Source organism: Pinus tabuliformis, chromosome 2_2, assembly GCF_031772625.1.
Source record: "Pinus tabuliformis cultivar Carrire ecotype Pingquan chromosome 2_2, CPIR1, whole genome shotgun sequence".
NCBI classification, from domain to species: domain Eukaryota; kingdom Viridiplantae; phylum Streptophyta; class Pinopsida; order Pinales; family Pinaceae; genus Pinus; species Pinus tabuliformis.
In genome coordinates, this window is record NC_142300.1 from 959,231,072 (window position 1) to 959,254,452 (window position 23,381).

Genomic DNA, 23,381 nt, shown 5'->3' on the forward strand with positions numbered 1-23,381 from the left:
GGACATGAGCTGAATTCATGTGAGTAGCTACAAGTGGCATGGCCACATCAATGGGGCATAGTGGCTGGAATCCCAAACCCACCTGAAAAGGGCTATGGCCAGTGGAGCTGTGAAGAGCTCGGTTGTAGCTGTGCTGAACGTAGGGGAGGCTCTCGTCCCATGTGCGTGGATGCTTTGAGTTATACATGCGCAAAATGTGCACAATCATCCTATTGAAAACCTCTGTCTGGCCATCAGTTTGAGGATGGAAGGCTGTGGACTTCGTGAGTTTGGTGTCCAGCATTGACCAGAGACTGGACCAAAAGGTGCTGAGAAACCGACTGTCCCGATCTGAGATGATAGACTGTGGGATCCCAAAGTGCACCCACACTCGTTCAAAGAAAAGTTTAGCAGTGGCTTCTGCTATGATATTCTTCTTGCAGGCCATCATAATGGCCATCTTTGATAACCTGTCGACGACCACAAAAACACAGTCATTTCCATGCTTAGTGGAAGGAAGGCTTGACATGTAATCCATGGAGATGGATTCCCAAGGTCGACTAGGGGTAGGCAACGGGGTATAGAGGCCTTGCTTCTTAATGGTCGGTTTGGCAATGGCACAGGCAGTACATGATCGGATGTACTTCCCAACATCCTGTCGAAGATTCAGCCAATAGAAATAGTTTTGCAGTACTGCCACTGTTTTCTCGACCCCGAAATGCCCAGCAGCCCGACTGTAGTGTGCTTCCCAAATCATCTTGGCACGCTCGCTTGAAGGAACACAAAGGTGACCGAGGTGGCATAATAGGGCATCCTGGAGGTGAAAATCTGCAACCTACCGACCCTCCAAGAGTGTCTGGTATGTGTGGCCGAATTCTGGGTCGCTTTTGTAGAGAAGTGGCCAATCAGAAGTCTCGTGCCCGCAAGAGTTGAGCACGGTGGTTAGCGCCATGATCGGTGGTCGACTGAGGCAATCTGCAACATTATTGGTGCTGCCCTTTTTATACTTGATATTTAAGTGAAACTGTTGCAGGTATGTAGACCACTTCTGATGGCGATCATTCTGCAATTTCACTTGGGTTTGTATGAACTGCAGAGGTCGGTGGTCTGTGTGGATGACCGTTTCCTTCCCCAAAATGTAATGCTTCCATTGTCGGCAGGCCTGTACAATGGAATACATCTCTTTATCATAAGTGGGGTACTTCCGGACTGTGTCTGAAAGTGTTTCACTGTGATATGCCACTGGATGTCCATATTGAGTAAGGACTGCCCCAATAGCATAGTCAGAGGCATCTGTCTCGACCTCAAATGGTTGTTGTAAATCTGGTAACGCGAGCACTGGTGCCGTGCAGAGGCGATCCTTCAACTCCCTGAATGCCTTCTGTTGAGACTCAGACCAAAAGAATTTTGCTTTCGCCCCGCCCTTGGTGACTTGACTCAAGGGCCAAGAAATATGAGAAAATCCCAACACAAACCTGCGGTAGAAGTTGGCAAGACCTAGAAAGCTGCGGAGCTCTGTTAGAGTGGTTGGAGAGGGCCAATCCCGAATGACTTGGACCTTGGCTGGATCGACATGCACCCCCTGTTCATCAATGATGTATCCCAGATACTGAACCTCGGTCATGCCAAAAGTGCATTTCTCCAAATTGGCACATAGCTTGTGTTGCCGCAGTGTTTGGAGAACCTGTCGGATGTGTTGGAGGTGCTCTTCCCAATTCTGGCTGAAGATCAGAATGTCATCCAAGTATACTACTACAAAGGAGTTGGTGAATGGCCGCAAGATGTCTTCCATTAGCCTCATAAAGGTTGCAGGAGCATTCGTCAATCTGAAAGGCATGACCAACCATTCGAAGAGGCCCTCCTTGGATTTGAAGGCAGTCTTCCACACATCTGAGGGTTCAATTGGTACTTGGTGATATCCTGACTTCAGATCGATCTTGCTGAAATATTTCACCCCCTTTAGTTGTTCTAGGAGGTCATCAATCCGCGGGATCGGGTACCTATTACGGACAGTGATCTTGTTCAGCGCCCGATAGTCAATACAGAGTCTCCACGTCCCATCCTTCTTCTGCACCAACACTATCGGGCTCCCACAGGGCGAAGAACTCGGACGGATGTGACCTTTCTGCAGGAGCTCCTGAATCTGCCTCTTGATTTCATTGTTCTCCAGAACGGAGCGCCGATAAATTGGTCCATTGGGTAGCGGCGCACCCGGGGTCAGATCGATGGGGTGCTTGACTTGACAGTGCAGAGGAACCCCTGCCGGGGAGGTGAAGATGTCTTCGTACTCCTCCACAATCTTGTCCATCTGTAGCTGCCGTGCAGAGGGGCCCCGTTTGGAGGCCGCGGCCACTGTCTTCTTCTTCCCTTGAGGGTGTATCATCAGGAAAACAAATTTCCTGGTTTTGGAAATGATCTTACTGCATTGTTTTGCAGTAATCAAAGAGATGGTGGCAGGTGGTGCTACCTCTGGTATCCTGAACAACTTATTTCCCAATGTAATAATAACAGCACGGGGCCTTGATTCATACACAGCATGTCGCTTCCACAAGTATGGTTGTCCTAGTAATACATCACAAACTTCAAGGGGAGCAATGTCACACAATACCTCATCCGTGAAGGGCTTGATGTTGTATGGAAGGTGACACTGCTGGCTCACGCGGAGATCTCGCCCTTGGTGAAGCCACCCAATGGTGTATGGTTGTGGATGTGCTGTGGTCGGTAAGCCCAACCGCTTCACGACCTCTGCCGAAATGAGGTTCTTTTGACTCCCGCTATCAACAATGAACTATATCGGGGAGCCCTTTACCCACATCTGGGAGTGGAAGAGACGCTCCTCCTCCTCTGGATCTTCAGGTTCATTTTTCTGGATCTTTGCGGTAGCAACAGTGGCGCTGGGATCCGCATCAATGATCTGCTTCCCTTTTTCATACCCCTTATTGGGTTTTGACTCAGAGTCGGAACATGCATCTGATTCTGAAACCTTTAGCTCAGCCACCAGTGACTGCTTGGCCCGACACTCACTTGTGTTGTGAGTGGAGCTCTTATGGAACTCGCACCATTTTCCAGTGTCCTTTCTCGGCTTCGCGGCATTGCTCTTTACTTGCAGCTTCAGCTGGTTGTCTTGGGCTGTCCCGCCTTGGCTTTGTCCTTTGTTCTGTGGTTTAGGGGCACCATTCCCTTGCTTTGGATTCGCAGATCCAAAGTCTCGCTTCTTTTGTTTAAACTTCTGCTCGACCTTGACGGCATACCGGTATGCTGCGCCGAGCGAGGGGATGTTTAGGAACTGTATTTCTTCCTGGATGTACTTGTGCAGGCAGCCACGGTATTCGAGTATCAAATGTTGCTCCGAATCCTTGATACCCAACTTTGTGCGAAGGGTATGGAAAAGATTGGTGAACTCCGGCACGTCTTGGTCCCTTCCCTGCCGCAGCGTGGTCCACTTTATGTATTCATCCTCATAGCTTCCGACAGGGTAGTACTGCTCCTTGATTGCATCCCGAAACGAATCCCAGGTGGGTGCGGCTGAAAATAGTGAGCCAGTACTTTCATCCTTCTGCTTGCAGTAGGTTTCCCACCAGTCCTTGACGTGGGGGGCTGCTTTGAGAAGAGAAAAAACAATCTTTTCCCGACTCGAAAATTCATGAACAGAAAAATAACCCTCTAGCAAATTTAACCATTTATCTACGGCATCGGCGTCTATCTGACCCTCGAATATGGGGATTTCAAAATTAACTTGTACCTTAAAGGGTGTGGCGTTTCCAGAGGAGCTGCTGGAAGCCGATGCGCCGCTTCTGGGTAGCCGTTGAAGGATCTGCGCAAAGCTGTCCATCATCGCGTTCCGTTGTCGCTCGAGCGCTTCTTCGAGCAAGATTTTGATGGGATCTCCTGCCCCCTCGTCTTTCTTCTCGTCCGCCATGGGAGGCCGTCAGGATTTGCGAGGCTGGTCTTGCAAAGGTTCAACCAGTTCAAGCCCTAACTCCTTATATCCCGACCTTGTTGGGGACATGCAAAGAAAAACAGAGAAAAAGCAGACCGCTCTGATACCACTGATCCGGATTTAAACAGGAACACAACAAATTACAGAGATAACCATATACACAAAGATGCAGCGGAAATAATACTTCGTTTCATTAATGGAAAATACTGAAATATGCTTACAAACAGAAATGGAAATGAACTAGCTAGGGCGATGGTAGCTTATCTCTGAGAAGAGATGTGATGGCTACATGCCTCTGAACTGTGTTACAATGAGGCTCGAAGGCCTATTTATTGTTGAGAAACAATGGAAAAACCCTTAACATTCCAAAACCTAACCCTAGGAGATGAAACACCAAACTGTGGGCCCCGTTTGGGGGTAAGTTGGTACATCAACTTCCCGGGGTCGTAACTTTGGCATATGATCTTCGTTTGACGCGTACAATAGCTCATTAGAAAGATCTATCCAAGCACTATCATTGTTGGAACGGGCAACACCAGTCCATTCCATGGACTCGTGTTGCCCTCGGATTCCCCAAAAAACGTCGTTTAGGGCCTCAAAACGGCTCCGGAAGTTCAGGACCCGAAAAACTGCTAAAAATAGTAAGTTGTGCTACAATTAAGGAAACTGAAAATGCTGAGAAAGACAATGGTGGGGGTCCAGGTGGACTTGGCAGGTGGCCACCAATATCCACCTGGATCAGTAACACTAACAAGTAACGACAACTATGTTTAGAGACGCCGAAACATGTATTTTGACCTAGACCAACTAAATGTGTTTTTAATGTTCCAAATTATCCTTAAGTTAATTGATAAATTTTAATGTTTATCTTGATTAAGGTTTCAGTTTCACGGATCGAAATAAATTCGCCTAAACTCCTAGAATGGAACCAGCATGAGAAAGAACTCTTTTTCATTCAATGAAGATCTAACTAAAGAAGGGAAGAAGTTTCAAACAATGATGCAAAAAACAAGAACTTCCAAACAAGATCTTGAAATTCTACTATTCCAATTCAACATTACAAATCCCTAAAGCATGAGAAAATGATTTTTCTTTTTCTTTTTAAAATTTCAATACAATTAAAAATGAAATTTTACTAGATTATTGAATCAAAGGAATTCAAACAGATCAACACTTTAAAATGAAAGTATTTTAACAAGTCAATAACCAATGGAAATGATTAAAAACCCTAATTGACAAGAAGAAACAAAAGAAATAAAATCTTATAAAATAGGTAATCACACATAATTTCAAACAAGCTATTGGCTTTACAGAGACCTTGAACATAGAAAAGAGTCATTGAGACACAACTAGAAACACAAAATTTGAAGCATGGAAATGAAAATGTTTTTTTTTTTTCACTTACAAAATCATGGCATGTGATTTATAGCAACTAGTGCAAATTATCACACTTACAGAGAGGGACAAGTGCTATGGGTCACTCTGTCTCAGAACAAAAAGTGCGACGGGGAAAATTTTCTTAAAACATGCAAAACTAATCCTAACTAAGCTCAAAATTATGCTTTCATAGGTCTAATAACTATTTGAACAACTTAAATTGAGTTGATTTTAGAGGTCCTAAAATGATAGACAAAGAAAAACACTAAAGAAAATTTCGTTCTCTAGTGGAGTGGCCAAGTTGTTTTGGTAGATAAATTCCTTCTGCGGACAGAACCAATCTCCGTAGACCTATGATATAAAAAAAAACCAAGACAAAGTTGTAATGATTTCCTTAGATATTTTTGAAATATGGGAAGAATACCTACTTGGAATCCAATGCAAGCTACCTTCTTCTCCTTGCTTGCTAGCTCCAACTCGCACTCCAATTGCTAAAAGTGGAACCCGCAAATCTTCCAAAACAAGAAAGAGAACCAAAATAGACAAATAAAATATACAAAAAAGTATAAACAAGAAATCAAGGATTCATGATTCTACATATGCATAATAAAGACATAATGTATAAGAGAAGCAAGGCACTTTTGTATTAATAAATGCAAGAAAATATTACAACGCTTGTACGCCTTGACCTTGTAGATCTCTTCCAACTATATTGTCCTTCCTTTTCCATAATAGCAAGCATTCAATCACACCTCAAGCACATGGATGAATTATGGACATATAGACACAAATGAGTAGCATAAGGGCATAAATAAGAGTCTCCAAAAGCCAACCCAGACTCTATGGCAGGGGCTAGATTTATAGTATAAAAGAGGTGGTTTGGGATTTATTATTCTAGGGCTTAGATTCACATTAGAGGGAGGTAAGTTATAGGAAATAAGAGATAAGACCTAAATATTAGGAGTTTGAGATTTGATCTAATAGTAAATAGCTAAAACCACTCAGGACGCTTCTAGATAGAGAAGTTTTGAAATTAATTTTTAATTTTTACTCATTTCCAGCTGTCATCGCACTTGTTTTAAAGGCAACCTGTGATCATTAACGCAATTTCCTTTTATGCAACCTGTTCCATTGCAGTTTCTAAACTTCTGGAAAGGACATGCTTTTGGCTTTGTAGGGAATGGTTGAAAAGTGTGAATGGATGATGATTTATGTAGGTTCAAGGCCATTTGTATTGGATGCGATAAAATGACCTGTAACAAATTCCCCCCTAAAGTACAAAGTAAGACGCAGTGACTGAGGACTAAAGCTCTTTACCATGTGAAAATTCCAAAGCAAGAATAGACTAGTTGAGATAATCAATTGTCTGTTACAATACATTATCATCATGATATCATCACTAAGGTAAGCATACTCGTACTCAATATATAAGCCAGTTTACGTGTACAATGATGAAGGTCTCATCCACTAATGAAATATTGTGGACCCATGTTTGGATGACTTTCTGTATCACCATATCCATCTACTTTGTAATCTTGTATGAATCCTAAAATCACATCTCGGATGGATGAAAATAGATCCAGGGTCTTCTACCTCGTCACTCGACAGTATGAGTCTAACCATGAAAATATATGTGTTGGATTCAAACATGGTAGAGACCATATGATTACCGGCCAATGATGAAAGCCATTAACATATGCAAGAGGAACCACTGATAATTATAATGGCCATCAAGGTACTAAAGTAAAATCTATGAGGTGTGAATGAATGAGATGAAGTCGAACACCACATAAAATCTTCCTGTTGAAGGCCAATGATGAGAACCTATTTCCAAAAGTGAGGAGAATTTCCATTGAGGTATGCAAGTTCCAAGGCACTGAAGGGAGTTTCTAGGTCAACTTCTTGGATAATGTGCTGATGTCGACATGAAACGACTTGTAATAGGAGGGCCTGAATTATCCCGCATCAATGAAACTGAATGAGTATCAAGACTTAAGATAGAATGTGATGATTCAAATCTAGTTTATGGGCGAAAAAAATGAAATAAGGCTAAAGATATTGTATCAAATGTCAAACTGAGGGTGGAATTCACTTGAACATATCAACGACACTTATATGGAGCTGGCAACATTGACTCAAAGACCCATTATGAATGCTTTCAATAAGGTGTGATTAGTAAAGAGGAAAGTGGATTCAACAACCCAAGATAGTCATGGGGGTGAGAGAGTTTCATGTTCAAGAGTGACTCACTACCTTAAATAGGTATTATATCATGTTTTCCCCAATTTCCCAACCATTTCTAGCCAGTACCTCTTTAATTTTTTACAAGCTTGAGGAGCATAACATGTGCTTGGCCTGTAAGTTCATATTTTGGATGAATCGTTTTGAGTATATTTAACAAACCCTGAGAGTGGTTTTGTATCATCATGCTTGACGAGTCATATGTCGTTTAATGATTTTATGAGTCCAACAAAGGTGTAACTCAACTTATTTTTAATGTTTAGAGAGTTTGGAAAAGAGGCCAAAAAGAAAACTCCAAAAGGTTTCTTTTTCGTAAATTTAGTCTCATGGGCTAGAAAAGGAATAAAGCAATACCCACGAGAACCTTTTATCCAAGTTCGACTAAAGTATTAATTTTTCGTAAATAGTTCATCCAGTTTGGAAAAGGGTTAAACTTATACTGGGCAGATGTCTTTTGATTTACTTTAACAAGTTCGAAAAGAGACAAGTGCTTGTCAATCTTTTCATATTTTGGGAGTCTAAAAAGAGCTTTAAGAGGACTCCTCCTAGAGGAATGAGTCCAGTATAAAGGGAAACAACTAATTTTGGTCATGATGGAACTGCTCAAAACAAGTAGAAGTAAAGAGACTAGATAATAAGACCACTCATCATAGTGGTTCCTACAAGAAAGGGTAAAACACCAAGGGAAAGTGAATTATAGGCCAAGTAGATGGTGATGATCAAATGAGAAAACCAAGGCTCATCTTGCAGAAATAGGTTGATAAAAAATGGCAATCACAAGGGATAAAGTGTGGAATCCTTCCAGGGTAAAGCCAAAAATATGACAAAGAAGAGGACAAGAGGCTTAGATTCTAGGTTACGGTAAGTCGGAAAGAGGGATTCTGAAAATATAATAAAAATGACGACATGGATACGAAGACAAAAAAAAGGTGCTATACTAGGGCATCCATGATAATCCAGGAGGATATCGTTGTCAAATCAGTTGCACAGGTCATCCTTAGTGTTCAATGTTGTTGTCAACACTCAATGCCGTGTCGTCAGTTTCGACAATATTGATTATGGTTCAGGTTATCCAAGTGATGTTTATGGTTTTTCATGGTGTTTAGTTGATGTGGTGTTGTGCCTGGTTGTCAGCATATGCTTGTCATCAGTTTCGCCAGGATTTTTTGTCGACATGATTTTGTTGTCCACTTTACAGGATTTTGTGTCAACATGGGTTTGTCGTCCATATTATAGGGTTTTGTTGTCGTCATCATGTGATGAATGTCACAAATTTCACTCTGTGAAAATTTGATGTAAAAGGTTATTTTTTTACCTAATCCAAACCTAATCCTAAGAACCTAACCTAATCCTAAACATAAGTCCATACACTAAACACCTAAACACTAGTCCTAAACCTATCAAACATGTTATATTCCAAACTATGTGATTAAACAATACATTAAAACCTAAGCCTATGTGGTATCAACCCTTTGCATATATATATTAAAAACCCAATCTCCTAAAGTCTAAACCCATATAACAACTCTTGGCCTATGTTTAAGCATAAAAAAATTACAAAAAATATACAAAACAGTCACAAGACGCAACCTTGACCGTGTAGGAGAAGACCGTGGATGGTGGTAGCATGTGAACAAAGTTGTGGGAACGCACCAAAGTTTACCACAGTTCCTAACTGCAACAGGGGTATAAACCATAACATGTGACTAGAGTCAAGTATTGACTGTCGGGTTATGTAACCATGCGGGGAAGTTAATAAGAATTGTGTTCATGTGAAAAAGAAGAGGTAAGGCAGAGTGTTAACTGTTGGCAGAGTTCAGTCTAACCATAATAGAAACGGCGGGAGAAGACCATTGAAATGTGAATAGGTTACATCGGAACTGCTGGAGCACCGTCAGCCAAGACCGTCGGGGCAAGCGCGGAGGTGGAAACCTGTGGTTGGTCACATGTAACCGTCAGCCTCCTCTACCCAGTCAACCTAACCGTAAATAATTAAAGAGTTATTATAAAGTTATTTATGGGTTTTATTAGAGCTTTGGTTAGAAAACTAACCTGATGACCATGGTAACCTATCCTAAGAAGTGAAGAGGTGAATGTACCGAGGCCCAAGAACCCTAAATTTTTCAAATGCATTCCTAAGCTCATTGAAGGAAGTTCAAGTGCACCTGGTGGGTGTTAAAAGACAATTTTTTCTCATTGAAAAAGGAGAGAGTGATTTTGGTTTTTGTATGAAAATTTTGGAGGTTAGAGGTTGTTTTTGTTTTCAGTGTAATAGGAGAATCCAGAGTTAGAATTGGGAATCGTGATAGGCGTTGGAAAGCTGGTTTAGAGAGCTATCTTTTGATAGTGACCAAAAGTTCCTACATGCACATTCAGTTTGGTCAAAACTCTATGTAATTTACCTCTTTTGTTTCAATCCTAATAAAGTGGTCGCCCATCTTGAAAGTAGACCCAGAGACGTAGTCCATCAGGGATGAACTACGTTATCAACTTTGCTATCTGGTATCACTGTGTTTTTGCTATTTTCACTTCTGTTATGCATCTTACTTATGTTTAATTAGCTGTCATAAAGTCTTTCTTCTCGAGAAGTTCTCTCAATTTCCGCACTTTCAACTAACATTCAATTCATTAATAGCTAATAAATTCTACATCAGTTTTAACATATGATCATTTTAGATCATATAATTTGGTATTAGAGCAGGTTGCGTTTGTAGAATTTTCCATTGAATGTTAACTAGGTCAAAGTCGTAAAGAGGAGAAGGAATCCTTGAGCAGGTTGATCTAGAGATTGGAAAACGACGAGTCGTTCATAAGTCGACCATGACAGGATCTAATGCAGGTGAAAGCATAGAAACTAAGATGAGTGATGAACAGTTTCAGCAAGCATTCTTGACTATGCAACAGATGTTGGGAGAGTTGTACGAAGACAAGAAGGCGAGAGATGCAGCTTCTTCTTCAAAGACATCGAAGAAGGACAAAGGTAAAGGCAAGGATGATAAACCACCTTCACCTCCATCATCTCCATCATCATGGTTCCTCTTCTTCTTCCTCCAGTGTAGAATCTGAAACATAAAAGAAACCTAAGAAAACATCTCTTTTGAAAATTGACGTGAAATTTGAGTTACCTATTTATGATGGCGAAATGAATCCTGAAAAGCTAGATAACTGTGTTAAGTAGTTATACGTGTATTATTGTATTCAGAACATTTCTGATGATAAAATGAAAATTTAGTTAGCTACACTTAGAATGGGGGAAAAGCTTTAATCTGGTGGGGAAAGTAAAACTCAGATAGATGTAAAGCGAAAAGGAAAGGTCATCTCTTCATGGTCTAAGTTTAAAAATATCTTAGGAAACAATTCTATCATTTAGGATACATGCAGCAAGCTGTTATTGATTGGTAGCATTTGAGGCAAGGTAAAGGGCAGAGTGTTTAGGATTTTACTCAGGAGTTCAAAAATAAACAATTGGCGCTTGGTATTTCATTGGATACATGTGAAACTTTATTAAAATACATCGGCAATTTACATTCATATTTGCAGCATACATTATTGATGTTTAATCCTGATGATTTTGATGAAGTGTGTGTTCAGGCCATACATATTGAATCAGGTGGCAGGTCATTCAAGTTTTCATCGAAATCATCCAAAGAGTTGGAAACCAAATATTCCAATGATAGTAAGGGGAAGAACAATTCAAAAAGAAAGAAATCAGCGATAGATTAGAAGGAAAGACCTACTTGTTCTCATTGCCAGAGAATCTGTCATGATGAATCTATGTGTTGGAAACTTCATCTAGAACTTAAGCCCAAAAGGTTCCTTAGGGAGAAGGATGAAAAGAAGGCAATTTTAGCAGTTCGGCAAGATCTAGGTTCAGATTCAGGTAATGAAAGGAGGATAACTACTATGGTTACGATAGGTAAAACTTCTGACACCGGTTCAAGTTTGAAAACTATTGCATCTTTGTCAAACATAAATCCTTCAAATGAGGATAAAAGAGTTGAATTGTTTAACATAAGGATAACTTCTAAGCATACAAAGATAGATACAATGTTTTATAGTGGATCATAGGATAATTTAATCTCTGAATATTTAGTTAAAAGTTTGGGGTTGGAAACACATAATCATCCAAGACCTTACCCATTAGGATGGATAAATAAATCAACTCAGATAAAAGTCACCAAACAGTGTCGATTAAGATTTTCCATTACAACTACTTACATTGATGAAGTGGAATTAAATGTGGTTCCAGTAGACATATGTGGAGTTGTCTTAGGAAGTCCTTATCTTTATGATCGTGATGCAATATTTTTCAGGAGAGAACATAAATATCACCTTAAGAAAGATGGGGTTGAAATTATTGTCAGGGCACATCAATACAAAAATCACTTGAATTGAATTGTTGCTAATCAAATGAAGCAATTAATAAGTTCAAATAAAGTATTTGTAATCATGTGTGTATAGGAACAACATAAGAGTTGACATGATGCTTGTTCAGGTTATGAGACTCAGCTTAAAGATAGTTTGATCAAAGAGATAGAAACTATTCCAGTTCTATGTAAAACCAAACATCTTACTCATAAGTAGGGAATACAACATGAATTACAGTTTGTGCCTAAAGCTCCTCTTCCTAATGTTAGAATGAATCAATTCAGTCCATGTTTGGAAATTAACAGTTACAGGGATACAGGTCAGTATTGGGGAAAATCAGTGTTCGATTTCTCTTATATTGTGTCACCATTTCATGTTTCGAACAATTTGGAAATGTCTTTTCAAGTGGAGAGGAAACCTATTTGTTTTCATATCAAAGCCTTTTCTAAAGCAATGTAAAAGTGTCTAAGGGAAACTTATGTATAAGGGGAAAGTGCTAATCAATGGAAACATCATTTAATGAATAAGGGAAAAGTGATTCAAACAAATCAATAGCTAACTCAATACTTTCAAAGATAAACTAAGTTGTAGCAACTTTCACATTACAGTTTGATGGGTTTATGGCAACAAGTTCACTTAGTAATCAGGAAGCAGGAAAGTATGTCAACTCAAGTAGCTGGTTTGATGTCAAAAAAATCTTTGATTGTCTCTGTTATTCCGCAAAATAGATTTCTAATACATGTCAATGGTATTGAACAAAATCTTGTAGACAATGTTTTCAAAGACGATTATGAATCAATAACTCATGGTATTTCGTGGAAAGAGATCAATTTCCATGTTCATAACAGGTTGTTTGACCATCGTCACAAGTTGTTCATACTATAGATGGATGGAACAGGTCACCGATCCAAAATGTTCCATGGTTAGCATCATCAGGGTCATCATTTTCAGGTGGTTGATCAAATGTACTGGTACATCATCAGGACAAGGTGGAAAGTGAGGGAGTTCTACCCTCATCGACTATTTGTTTAGTCAAAATTTTATGGTCCAAAAGCTTTCAAGTGGAGACGATTGATCCAGGAGGATTTCATCAGATCAGTTGCACAGGTCATCGTTAGTGTTTAGTGCCGTCGTCAGCACTCAATTCAGTGTTGTCAGTTTCGACAATGTTGATTATGGTTCAGGTTATCCAGGTGCTGTTTATGGTTTTGCATGGTGTTCAGTTGATGTGGTGTTGTACCTGGCTGTCGACATATGCTTGTCATCAGTTCCGCCAAGATTTGTTGTTGACATGAGTTTTTCGTCCACTTTACAGGATTTTGTGTCAATGTGGGTTTGTCATCCACTTTACAGGATTTTGTGTCAACATAGTTTTGTTCCATGTTATAGGGTTTGGTTGTCATCATCATGTGACGAATGTCGCAAATGTCACTCTGCGACAATTTGAGGTAAAAGGTTATTTTTTTACCTAATCCAAACCTAATCCTAAAACCCTAACCTAATCCTAAACCTAAATCCATACACTAAATACCTAAACACTAGTCCTAAACCTATCAAACATGTTATATTCCAAACTATGTGATTAAACAATACATTAAAACCTAAGCCTATGTGGTATCAACCCTTTGCATATATATTAAAAACCGAGTTTCCTAAAGCCTAAACCCATATAAAAACTCTCGACCTATGTTTAAACATCAAAACATTACAAAAATATACAAAACAGTCATAAGCCGCAACCTTGACCGTGTGGGAGAAGACTGTGGGTGGTGATAGCATGTGAACAAAATTATGGGAACCGCCGGAGTTTACCATAGTTCCTAATTGCAACGAGGCTATAAACCATAACATGTGACTAGAGTCAAGTATTGACCATTGGGTTATGTAACCATGCGGGGAAGTTACCCGGAACCGTGTTCATGTGAACAAGCAGAGTGTTAACTGTTGGCGGAGTTTAGTCTAACCGTAACAGAAACCGTGGGAGAAGACCGTTGACATGTGAACAGGTTACATCGAAACTGCCAGAGCAGCGTCAACTGAGACCACTAGGGAAAGCATGGAGGTGGTAACCTATGGTTGGTCACATGTAATCGTAAGCATCGTCCACCAAGTCAATCTAACCGCCAGCAGTTAAAGAGTTATTATAAAGTTATTTATGGGTTTTGTTAGAGTTTTGGTTATAAAACTAATGCGAGGACCATGGTAACCTATCCTAAGAAGTCAAGAGGTGAATGGATTGAGGCCCAAGAACCCTAAATTAGCCAAATGCATTCCTAAGCTCATTGAAGGAAGTTCTGGTGCACTTGGTGGGTGTTAGAAGACAGTTTTTGCTCATTGAAGAGGGAGAGAATGATTTTGGTTTTTGTATGTAGATTCTGGAGGTTAGAGGATGCTTTTGTTTTCAGTGTAACAGAAGCATTCAGAGTCATAATTGGGAACTGTGATAGGCGTTGGAAAGTTGGTTTAGAGAGCTATCCTTTGAAAATAACTAGAAGTGCCTGTGTGCACATTCAATTTGGTAAAAACTCTTTGTAATCGACCTCTTTTGTTTCAATCCTAATAAAGCGGTCACCCATCTTGAAAGTGGACCCAGAGACGTAGTCCATCAGGGATGAACTCCGTAATCAACTTTGTTATCTTGTATCGCTGTGTTTTTTCTATTTTCACTTTTGTTATGCATCTTATGTTTAATCAGTTGTCGTAAAGTCTTTCTTCTCGAGCAGTTCTCTAGATTTCCGCATTTTCAGCTAACATTCAATTCATTAATGGCTAATAAATTCTACATCAGTTTTAACATATGATCATTTCAGATCACATGATCAGGTAGTATCTACCATAAATCTATGACATGCATAAGAGAGAGGGCTAATGTCGTAATTTGATGGGGTCATACCTAAGGCACAATGGTGGCACTGGCGGTCAATGATGGCACTAACCTATTATCATGTATTTATGAGCATGATAAGGAACAAAGACTAAGCTTAAAACAAGTTTCATTTTTTACACAAGCTTGAAACAGAGAAAAAACTATGCTTGAGAGTGGTTTCATTTTTACACAAGATTGAAATAGAGGAAAAATATGCTTTAGATAAGTACGTTGCCCCTATCATAATAGTGAGGCATACCCCCTCAACTTCATTTCATCCACCAAATCTTGTCATGGAACTACATAGGCTACTCGTTACCGATATAAATATGTTCACCAAGAAGGAAGAAAGAGGATCACATGATATGGGCATATGAAATGAAGGTGACATAGAAAATTGAGTATGTTCATAGGTTTTGTTTCATTTCTCTGCGATCTTGAAACATAGAAGAAATTATGCTTATGGTGACCAATTTCATTTTTTAACGAGCTTGACATAATAAAAGAATTATTCTCCTGACACCCTATTTCATTTTTTAATGAGCCTGACACAAGAAAAGGAACTCTACTCATAAGTTTGTTTACCTTGATCATGGCTCCCAAGAAGACAAGGCGTTGGAAGGAAGAGATATCAAGGGATCCAAAAGGGATAGGAATATTAGGCTCCAATTCCCCCAATAAATAATTTACCATATCACCTATTGGATCTAGGTCAAAAGAAGTCGAGAAAACAATGGGAGGCTCTTCTTTGCTAGTAGGTGTTTGCCACATAATTAACTTGTGGCGATGGGGATACCACTTGCATATTAGGAAGGTTTAGGGAAGTCATATGGTCGAAAGTCAAATTAGGACCAATGAATGAAACTTGATCAATAGTCACAATTTTTCCATCATGCGAGAAAGACATTAGCATGGACACGACAATGTTCATAGCATAAACATAGTCTCACCCAAGGAGTAAATTGAAATCCAAGGGGTGTTGAACTACCATAACATAAATACAGACAAGTTTCCATTCCACATTAATAGGAATATGAGGAAGGATCCTTAAGGATTCACTGGTTCTTCTATTGAAAACCAACACATTCTGAATAATAGACACAAGCTATTTGGAACCCAAATATTTCCAAGCAGTCGAGGATATAATACTAACAAAAGTTACCACATCTATAATAATACGATATAAGTTCTTATCATAATAAATCACCGTGAATTGAAAGGGCATGTAAGAAGGGAGACACGGTTCTGTCAACTGATTCCAATCAAAGGTAAAGGCCTAATTACTTGGAGTGGGTTCCGTTAGAATGAAATAAGTTCCTCCTTGTTTGGCAGATTCTGAGGTAACAAAAAGAACCTGAGTAGTATAAGCTTCACTCTTGACTGAAGATGGAGTTGAGTCATACACTTTTTCAACCAATGGTTGGTTAGAAAAAGAATGATAGGAGTCATGCTCAAAGAATGTGGGAGTGACTGAAGATGGAATCAGATCAATCATTTCATCAACTAATGGATGATTAGGGGAAAAGTTACAATAAAAGGATGGAAGTCGCTGCTGAGAAATAGTAAGGTCTTCCAAAAAATTTGAGGCTTCATGCATTATAGGGAAAATTGAGTTTGATGACTGACTTCACATAACCTATAGGAAAAATCCAAGTTTACCCTTTTTCCCATGAGCCTTAGTATCACTTTTTGATGGTTTTTCAGCAGCTTGACCTCTAGGATCTTACGACAAGGGCTGATATGATCCTGCGGACTACACTTCCAATAGTTTTGGAATACCATGATAGTTTCTAAGTAGGTGATCACCCTTACAAAGCATGTAAGGGAATTTAGCTTTATGGGTCTTGTTGAAATGTTTCTCAACATTAGATTCATTCGTAGAAATGTTTGCTTGGTTCCCCCTGCTTATTTTGCTTCTTCTTCTTCGTCATTTAATTCTTCTTCTTAGCTTCTTGGTTACTAAAATAAAGAATTTCACTAGGTGAGGAAGAGGAAAGGGATGAAGGAACAATAGGTGAATAAGAAAATTGGTCAACTTGAGGTTGATGTTGCCCAGGTGGAGGACTTGGTTGTGGAGTAGTTTGGATATTCATAACCAACAAGGTTGAAAACAACCATACTGGTAAAACAATGGTCAATTATTCAGGAAGGTAAAACATAGTCATATAAGAAGCACACATATTTCAAAAATGAGGGAAAGGACTAGGATTCCTATCAGAGGGGTTTCCTTCACTTCTAGAACCTAGAATTATTTCCATCAAATGCAACCTAGGGTCTACTAAGCAATAAAAAAAAATCAAAGAAATAGTAAAAGGGTCACTAGGTATAAAGGTGTCAGGTCAAGAGGAAACTCCTCAAATCAAATCATGTTATTCATTATTATATACAAGAGGGAGTGACTGTTCAGTTCATCTCCCGGTGACTCTCCATCTTTTCTATTATTTATTTACATTAATTATAGTTGTTCATCCAATCCCTATGATTAGGTGTCAACATTCCCCCCCTTAATCTGAAGGGATGTTGGTGAGTCCAAGCATCGTTTTGAATCTTTCAAGCTTTTGTCTTCCAAGCGCTTTGGTGAAGATGTCTGCAATTTTCTCATTAGTGAAACAATGGCGGAGATGGATTGTTTTGGCCTCAACATGATGTCGAATAAGATGATATTTAGCATTGATGTGCTTCGTTCGATCATGGAACTTTGCATTCTTGGCCAACTTTATTGTCGAGGTATTGTCAATCATGAGTGGAGTTTATTGTACTTGTTTTACCTACAAATATTCAAGAATTTTCTTGAGCCACACAATTTCTTTTGTTGCCTCAGCTGCTGCCACATGTTCTGCCTCTGTTGTGGAATCTACTGGAACTGATTGTTTGTGTGATCTCCAGGAGACAACTCCTGATACAAGACTCATAGCATAACCTGAAGTAGATACCCTAGATTCTTTGTCTCCATCGAAGTCTAAATCAGAGTATCCAATCAAGATGAAGTCGCCCACATGTGTATATTTGATTCCAAATTCCTGAGTTCCCTTCAAGTACTTTAGAACTTTTTTTGCAAAAGACCAATGTCCCTCACAAGGATTTTTCATAAACCTGGAGAGGATTCCAACAACAAAAGAAATGTCTGGTCTGGTAGTAGTTAGGTAGTTGAGACTTCCTACAAGCTGTCTATACTTTGTTGCATCCTCAAATTCTTTTCCTTCAATGGATGTGAGCTTTAAGTTTTGTTCCATTGGAGTAGTCAGAGGATTGCATTCAGTCATGCCAAACCTATTCAACATATCTCCAATGTACTTATTTTGAGAAAGGAATATGGACTTCGAATGTTGAGTTACTTCAATACCAAGATAGTTATGAACATAGCCCAAATCAATCATTTCAAAACCTTTCCTTCATTCCTTATTTATGGATGCAATGTATCTTTCATTGTTCCCTATCATCAAAAGATCATCTACATATACCACAAGGTATATAACTATTTTTCCAACCTTCTTGACAAACAAAGCTGCATCATCAAGATCATAATGTTTGAAATTGAGTTTCAGAAGATGCTCAGTTAGTTTTTCATACCAGGCTCACGGTGCTTGTTTGAGGCCATACAAGGATTTCACAAGTTTTCATACATTATGTTCATTTCCTTTCACAACAAATCCTTCAGGCTGGGACATAAAAACATTCTACTTTAGATCTCCATTCAAGAAAGCAGTTTTTACATCCATTTGATGGAATTTCCAACCGTTCTAAGCCGCTAGGGCAAAGAATGTCCGCATGGTAGCCCATTTTTATATGGGGGAAAATGTCTCCTCATAATCGACCCCTTCCTTCTTGCAAAACCTTTTGCCACAAGCCTAAATTTGTGCTTGTCAAGTGAGCCATCAACTTTATACTTGTTCTTGTACACCCACTTGCAGCCAATTGGTTTGGTTCCCAATGGAGGAACAACCAACTTCCAAGTTCCATTCTTTATCAGGGCAGCATACTCCTTTTGCATCGCTTCTTTCCATTCATCATGAGAAGTAGCTTATTTGAAGGAAGTTGGTTCAAACTCTATAGACAAATTCAATTCACAATCATAAGAGACATCCATATCAATAGGTGAATCAGAGTCATCTACATCACCTCCGTTTTGTCGGTTTGAATTTCTAGTTCCTGTCTTTCCAACCTCATCAGGATGAACAATTTCAAGTGTCTTTGTTAGCCACTTTGGGGGACCTTTCTCAGATGGTCCAGGCTGCTTTGTTGATTGAGTTGGGACTAAATCAAGATTGAGTCTCCCAATTCTGTCAATCACATCACTCAAAGTATCATCTATTGTTGGAGTTTCATGTGGGGGAGAGAGTGATTTAGAAGAAGATTCCACAGGTTGATCTAGTATAGGAATCCCCCCTTCAAGATGTGCAATCTGATTATCAAATTCTTGAAATGATTTTTCATTTGCGAATCTATCCAAGCGATCAAGTTGTTGCTCAACAACATTGTTAGTTTTAGATGATTCACTAAAGATTACATCTCTTGATACAATGAACTTTTTATTGACTTCATCATAGAGACAGTATGCTTTGGAGGTGTTTGAACACCCCAGGAAGATACACTTATGACTTCTTGCACCAAGTTTGTTTCTATGTACCTTTGGTATCAAGGAATAACATGTGGAACCAAAGACCCTGAGATTCTTTACCGAAGGAATGTGCCCATACCACATTTCATAAGGAGTCTTGTTTCTAATAACATTTGATGGACATCTATTCTTTACATATACAACACATAGAACTACATCAGCCCAAAACATCAATTTTACATTTTTCAAAATCATCATGGAGCGTACCATATTTAAGATTGTCCTATTCATTCTTTCAGCTACTCCATTCTGTTGGGGATTATAAGGCACAGTTGTTTGATGTTTGATCCCATGTTGGCAAAGATAGTTTTCAAATTCTTTTCAAGTGTAGTCTTTTCCATTATCAGTGCGAATAGAGCCAATATGAGATTATGCATCATTTTCAATCCATGTATGAAAGTTCTTGAATGTTTGAAAAGAATCAGATTTGTTCTTAAATAAATAAACCCAACACATTCTGGTGTAGTCATCATATATTTATTTCCATTTGCAAAAGGAATACGCATTGGAGCACATAAATCTGAATGAATGAGTTCAAGTTTTCTATGTGCTCTTGAATGTGAATCATGAAAACACTGTTTGCTATGCTTTCTTAGAATGCAAGCATCACATTGCTTAAGTTTCCTAGGAATTGTAGGCAAACCAGTAAACCATTCTTCTTCAACAAGCAGAGGATGTCATAGTTCAAGTGTCCAAATCTAGCATGCCATAATAAACTTGATGAAAATGTACCTTCTTCATAATGAGAATTGTATGAGAAATTGTGTGCCTGAGCAGAGTTGCCTTGCAACTTGAGAAGCCTTTCTTCTTCTATACCCATCATGAAAAGTGAGTGGTCTGATGCTTTTCTCACCTCAAGATTGTACTCAAACATATGAATGGAGTGTCCTTGCTGGCAGATGTAGACTAAGGACAACAAGTTTCTCCTCAGTTGTGGAAGATATAGAACATGATGCAGAAGAAAGTCTGGAAGACCAGGCACTTTAAGCCTGATTATGCCAAGCCCTGATGGCTTGAGTTTGGATTTGTCTACAAAGTATACTGCTCCATCAATGTCGTCAGTAAAGTCTTAAAAAAAATCTCTTCTAAAAGTCATGTGGCAAGTTGCTCCTGAATCAAGCAACCAATAATTTTTCCAAGAAGCAAGTGAAGTATTAAATAATCCTTCATTTACTCCATTATTATAGTGTGCCACAACATAGTGAGAAGATTCAGGTGCTTTACCTTTGTCTTTGTCATTAGTTTTACCTTTGGGTTGATTTCTTTCCTGCTCAATGCTATCCCAAGGTAACTTGCATGTGTATGCATCATGTGATCCATCTCTTTTGCAGCGTATGCAGTGAAAATCTAACTTTTCTCCTTGAGAGTGTCTGCCCCCCTTGCCTCTGAAATTTCTTCCTCTTCCTCTTCGACCACCTCTTCCTCTGGAAGAATCTTGAGCAAGATTATTTTCTCTATGAGAAAGGCACACAACATCTTCACAAGACTCAGGAGCTGTCTTCTTCCCAAAAGATTTCTCTCTTTCAACAATTTTTTTCACAAGGGAATCAAAGGTAATATCTTTGAGGTTTAAATTTTCTTGCAATGGCTCAAGATAATTTGAGTAAGTGGGATAATGTGCCTTGAGAAAAGCTATGAGAGGAATATCCAGGTCAACATTAGTGACTTTGATATCTTGCATTATAGATTTTACTTCTGATGCAAGAGCAAGAGGATCATTATTTTATAATTCAAGGGTGAAGAGTTTAATCATGAGTTGAACAACTTCAAGTGCAGAGTGTGAGTCATAGAGTTCCTTTAGTTTTTGTAAGGCTTCAAAAGCATTTGAAAATGGCGAAATATGGTGACTCACCTCTTCATTTACTGATGCTGCAATTAATGCATAGGCCTTATTGTTCTTATTTTCCCAAATGGCGAACTCCTTGTCTGAGGTAGGTTGTTCTAGCTCTTTGTCTCCGTCTCCAACACACACTCCTTTCCACAACTCATTGAAAATGAGGGTATGTTTTATCTTTCGAGACCACTCAGGATAGTTCTCCTTGCCAGTGAGAACTACTCCCACAATAGATATGATTGAATGCATTGTAAAATCTGTGTAGTATGGAAGTAAAAACTTTTGTTGCAATTTTTTTTTTTTTTATTCTGATAGAGGTATTATGTGGGGAAGGTGTTATATCATGTCAAACAACGTTATTATGATGGAAACGCAGTTGAAATAATACCAAAATAGAAACACAGTTGAAATAATACAATGTATATGGATAGCATTATACTATCTCTACAAACTGTGTTATACCAACAACGTTCAACTTATCAACAACGTATATATTGGAGCGGATTCAATAGCCTTCAACTTATCAACAACGTTCAACTTATGGACAATGTTCAACTTAGAGGTATTATTGCTGGGGCAGCTGGTTTAGAAGCCTTGGCTGGCTTGGAGCCTTCATAGACTTGATGGACAGAGCAGCGTATCAGCCAACAGCTTAAGAGCGACATTCAATGGATACCAAAAATGTATCAACCATGCCAAGGGCCAAGGTATGGAGGAGGGCCGTGGAAGTATGGAAGCAGTATTTAAAATAAGCCCTAAGCTTTTCCCACCCAGAATCCCAAGAAGATGAAGAGGAAGTATTTACAAGTCGCAATTTTCTTTACAGATGGTTCCTGAATGACATGATTACATAAGAAAAAAAACCAATGCCATGAATGTGTATGGGAGCAGAGCGATATACCACAACGATATACCATAGCGAAGCAATGATACCATGGAAGGAAGCAACGATACCATGGAGCCTATGAAACACTATCAGACTACATCTCCAGGTATATTATATGAAAATATGGATCTCAAAAGAACATGTAGGCCAAGAACACAACAATGGAGGCCACGAGATTGCCAAATAGAATGACAAACAACGTTATATGAAAACAAACAATATATATAATACCACCACAATATCGCAACACAAGAAGCGTTATACCGCGAGTGTATTCTCGGATGGGAGGTATGGTTCTATTGATGAAATTGTCAGACCAGTGGAAGCGTCAGAGCTGCTAGGATAGCCAGAATCAACAGAATAATAGTGAGAGAGATGTCACATAGGCAGAATAGGCAGAATAGGAGTTACAAATTAAAGAGGGAAGCCAAAAATGGCGCTGGCTCTGATACCATGTCAGGCCAGGAGGTAACTCCTCAAATCAAATCATGTTATTCATTCAGGTTGTTCATTATTATATACAAGATGGAGTGACTGTTCAGTTCATCTCTCGATGACTCTCCATTTTTTATATTATTTATTTACATTAATTACAGTTTTTCACCCAATCCCTATGATTAGGTGTCAACAAAAGGGATTACCAGGTCATTGTGAACAAAAATATACCACTAGGTATGTGTAGGAAATCTCTCTTAATGATGTATTCGATGTATCGTAATGACAAGGCAACCAAATCAGTTACCTAAAGCTGGTTTGCATCATAGTGGGGACTTCCAAAATATACCCATAGGTACGTGTAAAGCGTAATCCATAGTAGTATTGTCTAATGCATAACCGTAATATGGGGGTGTTCCAATATAATAGTTGTACATGGAACACTGTATTATATACCAAAATGTATATGGAATAACGTTTTGATATACTCTAATGTATGTGGAAAACCAACCATCCCCAGGATGTAACACTGAAAAGTAATGACAACTCCTACATTTAGAGATGTCGTAACACGTCTTCTAGACTAGACCAATTAAATGTGTCTTTAATGTTCCAAATGCTTCTTAGGTTAATTGATAAATTTTAATGTTGATTTTGATTGAGGATTTAGTTTCTTGGCTTGAAACAAATTCACCTGAACTCATAGGATGAAAATAGCATGAGAAAGAACTCTTTTTTATTCAACGAAGATCTAACTAAAGAAGGAAAGATGTTTCAAACAATGATGCAACAAACAAGAACTTACAAACAAGATATTCAAATTGTACTATTCCAATT